Here is a 7,649-nt window from a genome sequence, read left to right on the forward strand (position 1 = left end):
AAGGCTGGAAACACAAAATCCCGTTGCTATCAACAGTAATCTGGCTGGTCCCGGCTCCCGAAGGTCACTGAACCACACACAAACACACACATGTTTCCTCTTTGGCAGGAAGTGGCATGCTACGTGGGGGAGTGAGTTAATATCTGTGGTAGAAGCACTATAAATAGGGAGCATTGTAGCTGCGGCTGGTAAATGTGGACATTGGAGAGAGCGAGAGAGGAAAGGCTGCGTTCCCAAATTTACAGCGTCCTGGACTTCTGGGCCTCGATTACGTGTGAGAAAACACTGGCACACTGTCAGAAAAATCACTTCAACTCCCCTCTGAGAGAACTTCAGAGGAGGTCAGAATAACACTTCTTTCATTTGGAGTAATCTAGTGTCCAACTGCGTGGGAATCATGCTTACATCATAGATTTAAAAAGGAATGTTAGGTTATGCTCTTGTAAAATACTGATGCTCCTCTGTTGAAAATGTGCATGCGTTTGGGGTGAAGATTGCATTTTTATTTACATAGTGCAGATGGTTTGTCAATAGTAGAACAACAGCAGAGCAACAGGGGAGGTGGAACATACTGTACGTCGGCCTAAGAAGAGCAGCAAGAGGGAGCGAATAAAGAGCCGAAGAAACAAAACATTAGCAACACAAACAAAAAGAAAAGATAACTCAAAAGCAAGATAATACAGCAAGACAGAGTGAATATGATACTCATCTTGTATGAGTGTTTATTGTACAAATGTAGGGGATGGGGTGGGCGGAGTTAAACCTAAAGTTTTCATACTGCTGACCACGTTTTTTTCTTGCTGACGATACTGGTGTTCACAAGATCGAGACAGAGAAAAAAAAGGATCTCTCTCTCGCATTAGATCACATCCTCTTCGTGACCACTCTTCTAATCCTGATTTCATCTCTGCCACTGTTGTTTGCATTTGAGCAACCGCCATTTGCACAGTTCACACGTTTCGTGTGTTTTCGAACATTATTATCAGAGAATATTACTAAGAAACGCTCAACGTTCAGTAATTGTTTTTTGGTAATGAATGTCTTCACCCTATTAATAATATATTCACCACATTCATCATGACACATGGCTTTCTACCATAGAATAGTATATTAGGCAGTCTTATAGAAAAATAAAAGTGTTGGTATTGCATTTTGTTTTGTTATCGATAATGGTGATTCTGGCCCTGATATAAAATGGTATTGGACCAAAAACTAATTTTGTGGTGCTGTCTATCTCCATCGGGGAGTCTGTATGCAAAATGGTCCCCAAAAGTCTGAGACCACATTCCTTGTGCTGGACTTCACTGTTTTATAAATGATTTGAGAATGTTTTGTATGTGAACATACAAGTATGTATGCTTTGTAAGAAAAGAGCAGACGGAAAACAGTTTACAGTAGAGTGAGAGCAATTAGAAAATACATTTATTTGATAAATAATAAAGGCAGATGAAATCAACAACAGAAAAGGAGAGTATAACAAGTTCAATATCATATAATTCGGAGACAAAAATGCTGAGAAGCGCTTCTCCCGTTTACTGAGGGGACACGTTGTCCAGCGACAGCTGCGTTTATCTGGGTCTACATGTATGCTTGAGAGTGCATACGTGTGTTAGGAGACACCTATCGTACTCAGACAGGTGGCAGGCGGTGTCAGATGTCACTGATTGACTAGTTCTCCACTCAAAGGTGACAGAGTGCAACTTAACACTTTGTCACCATGGTTCCCATGAGTGCTGTTTCCTCCTCCTCCTCCGCATCGCAGAGTGATTTACATCTTCATAATACGCTGTAACGACTGGTTGTGTTATGTGCTAGCCACCCAAGAGTACCCAGAAATCCCTGGAGTAGAGGGCCTGGCCTTTTATGAAAATGATGAAAAAGATGATTCTGAAATTACTCAAGCAAAATGTTTGAGGCACTGTGCTCCATGTACTGTATATGCCCACGATACTTAAACAAGTATTCTTGCAGGGAATTAGGCATGAAATTCATGGCCCTTTCTAAGTAAAAAATGGAGTGGTTATTAATCATCACTTTTGTCATAACTATAAACACTCTATAAAAGGTGTTTGAGGGGTTGTTTTTACAACCGCGTCAACATTTTATTATTGTACTTATAGCAGCCTCTTTCTTGCAGCTGCCAGTGAGATAGTGACGGGCAGCAGATCACCTGAGCAGTGCATGTTGTTGACTCGAGCGAGATAAACCCCCTGGAAAAGCCAGACTTCATGTTGAAACACAGCTTGTAAATCTCGCCCCAGTTTATGGGGAGCAGATGGCAACATTGTTTGGTGTTGATGTGCTCTGCCATGTTCACAGCAGCTCATTCAAATCCAGTGCTTCTCAAAGGACCGATGCTGCTGGCTCTCGCATTACGAGAGACAGAAGGGCCGTGGTGACGAAGACTATTTGACAACACATATGCTGCCAAGCATTTATTCCATTTTGGAAATGTACTGCCCTGCTACCCAAACATTTCCCATTCAGTCTATGCTCCAATGGAGTGTGTGTAGTAAAGAATGAGAGAGAGGAAAGTGGGCAGTGGTAGGACACATGCTGAGAAAGAGGAAACACGTCCCTTTTTTTCTCTATTAATCCTTTTTCTTTTGTGAGCAAAGGGTTAGTGCAGGAGGCCGACTGCTGGCCTGCTACATACACATTGATGACTAAGTGCCAAACAATGGAGGACCGAAATAGACATGTTGTTGTAGCGGATGGTCTACATTAATCCATCGCACCAGTCACATCTGGGTCGACTAGTGCTGTCTGGAACGCTTTCCGCCTGGTCCGAATCCAGGAATCAAGAAAAAAAAATCAACCATGTACTGAAAATCCATCCAGTGAATATCAGCAGAAAATAATTAGCAGCTCCTGTGGGAGAAACGATAAACACATTAACAGAGTTGCTCTGTGAAAACTATATGACTTTGGTCTGTCTGCAAACAAATAATAAATAACAGAATTACCCTTACCAAACAGCTTCTGTTTTAAAGCCTTGATCATAATCTGGCTTTAAATTCTCAGAGATCACTGCGCAGTCAGATTAATGCCCTGACGTTTGTTTTCCAGCTCCAGCTTGCTATGTGAGTGACCAAAGCAGGCAGGGTTGAGTCAGGACACCTGAGCTGTAATGAAACTGAAATCAGCAATTCCTCAGGGGCAACTACTTCAGGAGCAAGACCGCAGGCAGCACAACTGCAGCACGCCAGCTTACCTTTGACCTTGGGTGTAAAGGTAGATGTGGGGGGGGGAGGGTTGCTATTTCTGGAGTCTTGCCTGGTCATGACTAACAGATATAGAGGCTGACTTGGTGTGACTGATGAAGCTTCGCGTTAGTTCATGCAGGACACCGTAGTCATACACCCCAGCCGTAATCGGCTGACAGCCCGCTGATTGAACAATTGCCATAAGTCACACAGCGATCACAGGCCATTCTCACTCAAGCCGGTTCATTTAAATATGACTCCCTCCGCACTGATCTCTGTCACACACACCACTGCCGCTACAGCCGAAAAACTTCTGCCCCCTCGGGGGTCAGTCACGAAGAACTTTCCAGCTTTTCGTTGCAAATCCGGACCAGGATCCAGCTGCAGTTCCTCCCATCGCTTCATTGTCCAAGAAAGTTCTTCACAGAAGAACTGCAGTCGCCCTGCTGCTGCTAACGCTAACAACACTGCCTCCGTTAGCACCAACACAGCTTCTTAAAGACCAAGACTCCAGACATATGCCGACCATCAGGACAAAGACCCGGTCCTCGTCGCTCTGATCAACATTCAGTCCTCCCTTCCATTGGTTTTTGGGGATTTACAACCATCAATGGTTGCTGATGTTCGGCCAAAAGAACTGCTCGCTCTTCTTTCTGATCTGCATTCTACCGCACTTTGAGTTGTATCCCATTGTTGTTGCATGCATTCTCTGTGTCAACCTATGGTCTAGGAAACAAATCTGAGTTTTCATTAAAAAGGGTTGCATCTATCCCCTTTATTAATAAAATTTGTTAGATGACCAACGTGGTCATATGTCCCAGGCAATTTCACACTCCGTGCAGGGCACCTACCTGGCTTGGATGATAAAACTTCTGACTCCCTGTCCCGATTTAAAATTCCAGGAATTCAGAATCCTCTGTCCTCAAGCTGCACCTCAGGGCTTGCGTTGCCAAGCCATCCCACAAACTGTACTAGACTAGAAGATACACTTCAATCTTACGTGATCTCTGCATCTCATTACATGAGACTTGGACCGGCAAAGAGTACAATAAAAAGTATGACTCTGCATGGTCCTATTTCACTTTATTCTGTGCTGCTTTCTTTGTTCCTGAAATGCCTGTTAACATCCCAATGATTTGTACTTTATTGTTTACCGTTTTAAATCCAGAAAAACGCAACCTTCTTCCATCAAAGCATTCGTAGCAGGTATTCATTTTTCATTTAAGATGCGCAGATCCCCCAGTATGTAGCCTGCTTGGGAACGTCTCCGTACGCCTCCTCTTCAATGGCCTTAAAAGAGCAGCCTGGATACCATGATAAGCGCCTTCCTTTCTTATTACCTCTAGTGCAAAAACTGGTGTCTCACCTTGGCCAGGGGTGCTTCGGATCTAATGCAGATTTATTACAGAAGCAGGTTTCTTCATTGCATTTTATGGGTTCCCGAGGTGAGGATAACACACTACCAGCTCAGACTCTTCTGTTTCTTACCATATCTGACATCACAGTAGATACTCACATGTATTTCATCCACATTAAACATTCTAAAACAGAAAGGGAGGGTAAAGGTTCAACTGTTGTCATCTCTCAATCTAACACGGCTTTCTGTCCTATATCTTCATTGACCCGGTACCTGCAACGGCATCTTTGTGTGAGGCAAGACCAACCGTTCTTCCTGACCGACAAAGGAAAGGCCACGTCAAGGTCATGGTTCACAACCCGTCTTCAAACACCATGGACTACCTCCTCAGCTGTACACCTCTCACTGCTTCCGCATTGGCGCAGCAACATCCGGAGCTGCCTTGGTTCCAACATCTACTCTGAAAGTCACGGGTCGCTGGTCTTCAGCCTGTGAAGTTACACTTGCCCGGAGTAAACCACATCATCTCAACTCAAAAGGCTATGAGCGCTAACACCTAACAGACATATTCCTCACACCGTTATATAAATGCTGCATTTGAAAGTGGTTGACTGGGTTTCATTGCACATATTTTGTTATTATGACCTCTAACAGCGTGCATGCTTGCATCCGTCCCAAAAGCATTTGGGATAGCTGAGGTCTGCAGCATGCTTGCTGCTACACGTAGATATTTCACATAACTATAGTATGACCTCTCAAGGGTTGCATGCTTGCATCCCTCCCAAAAGCATTTGGGATAGCTGAGGTCTGCAGCATGCTTGCTGCTACAGATAGATATTTCACATAACTGTAGTATGACCTCTCATGGGTTGCATGCTTGCATCCCCCCAAAAAGCATTTGGGATAGCTGAGGTCTGCAGCATGCTTGCTGCTACACGGATATTTTCCTATAGCCTGGCTGATGCTTAGCATGGGCGTTATTCATTCAGCATGCTGCTGGCTAAATACAGGGAGCATTATTGAGAATGGAGGCATGAGCACCAAGCCTTACTGTATTTCAATTGTTCCTGACTGAAATTAAGCTTTGCGTTAGTTCATGCAGGACACGGTAGTCATACGGCCCAGCCATAATCGGCTGACAGCCCGCTGATTGAACAATTGCCATAAGTCACACACCAATAACAGCCCATTCTCACTCAAGGCGGTTCATTTAAATCCCTCCGCACTGATCTCTGCACACCAATGCTGTCACACACACCACTGCAGCTGGCAAAGCTTGCCTCCTCCACCGCAGCCTCCACCTTTCTACTTTAGTCCTAACATGTCTCAAAGATTAAAAATGGCAATCAATGTGTTGCTTGGGCCCACTCTTGTATACCCATGGGGGGATTTCTGCATCTTGCTCCCTGTCTTGGCCTAGCATGTTGCTGGCTAAATACAGGGAGCATTACTGAGAATGGACCCATCAGCGCCAAGCCTAACTGTATTTCCATTTTTTGCAAAAAATAGTTAAATCTATGACGAGACTGTGCCTGACTGAACCAACTCGGTGGGTAATGGATGTGAAAATCATCAGTTTTTTAATCAATCAGTTTAGCAATAATTGTTCACATGCATTTGTAAGATAATACATCAATTTATCATAAAGGTTCATAAGCTCTGGCTGCTTGGTGTGGAAATACATTTTAATGGCTGTAAGGAAAAAAGTGTTGTGTTTTTGTCATGAAAAGACCATTATCAAATTATAAGACCTGACTCACCCTTAGATATCACCTTTGACCTGCACCTGCTCCTCGAGTAACTTTGAAGTTGAGGTGATTGTCAAAAACGAATTAGATCCCAAATGGTTGCAAAGGGCAGGATGGGATGGTGGTTATGAAGATCTCCTGGAATTTTGCACATTTTACTCTTGCAGTCAACAATATGTTCTGTATACATGGGTTGGCTGATGCCTTACCCTTGCAGTTTTTGTTGACATGTCATGTGCTTCTCAAACCCAGACAAACATGTACACGAGTCTCCACTCTTACTCCCCAGATACCATTTCACTATCCGTCTTCATCAGAGAGACTTCTGAGATAGCTGAGGACCTCCCCTGAATGCGGCCATCTCTCAGAAAATAAGGGTACAGTGTAACCACAAGACACAGTAAATACATCGGTGGGAAAGGGAAATCAGGAAAGATGTAGCTACATTTCTTAGTGACCATTCAACACCTTTTTGGATTCCAGTGACCCCTCATGAAATCCCCATGTCGTAGGAATGCATTTATTATGTGTATGTGGACACTCAGCTTTCATACACTGTATGTCGTCTGTGTTAAAATCTGGCCAAATTCAAGTCAAGATTCAGGATTTAAGATGCTTCCTGTCCCACTGGTATACCAAAAATAAATATTCAACAAAAAATTAACGATAACAAAAATGAAAGTAGTTATATAATCAAATACAGAACACTAATCACAATAAGATGATATATACAGTTTGTAGAATAAAATATGTGCTTACAAAATCAATATACAATAGCAAAATAAGAAATATACATCTACTGTGGAATATTGTTCTTTGCTTGATGATCGTGATAAGGAGTATACTTTTTTGGGGCTTTTTCTGCCTTTAATTTTTGACAGGACAGCTGGGTGAGAAAGGGGAGAGAGAGGGGGGAAGACATGCAGGAAATCGTCAAAGGACAGATTCAAACCCTGGACCCTTGCCCCTGATCTGCTTCGAGGCATAAACCTCGAAGTATATGTGTGGCTGCTCTATCCACTGAGCCACCCCGGACACGTGATAAGGAGTATATTTGTATGCTTTCCTGGCTTCCCACTCATTTATATAGCAGGTACACAGGTATTTGTCAACCTGTCTTTTTTTCCCCTAAACTTGAAGTAAGCAGCTATAACTGTATCCAATTATGGTTGTTGTCGTCATTTATCATATAGCTATGTAAGAAGTCGACGTCCCCATTTTAATGGTGTTCCTACTGATATAATTTTAGGTTACAGAAAAAACAAAATACATTTTCATAACATATATTGTTACAGTTTTCATGCATACTAACACAGAAAGAAAACTTTTAAAGTCAAA

This window comes from Scophthalmus maximus, chromosome 10 (genome assembly GCF_022379125.1).
Source record: "Scophthalmus maximus strain ysfricsl-2021 chromosome 10, ASM2237912v1, whole genome shotgun sequence".
NCBI lineage: Eukaryota > Metazoa > Chordata > Actinopteri > Pleuronectiformes > Scophthalmidae > Scophthalmus > Scophthalmus maximus.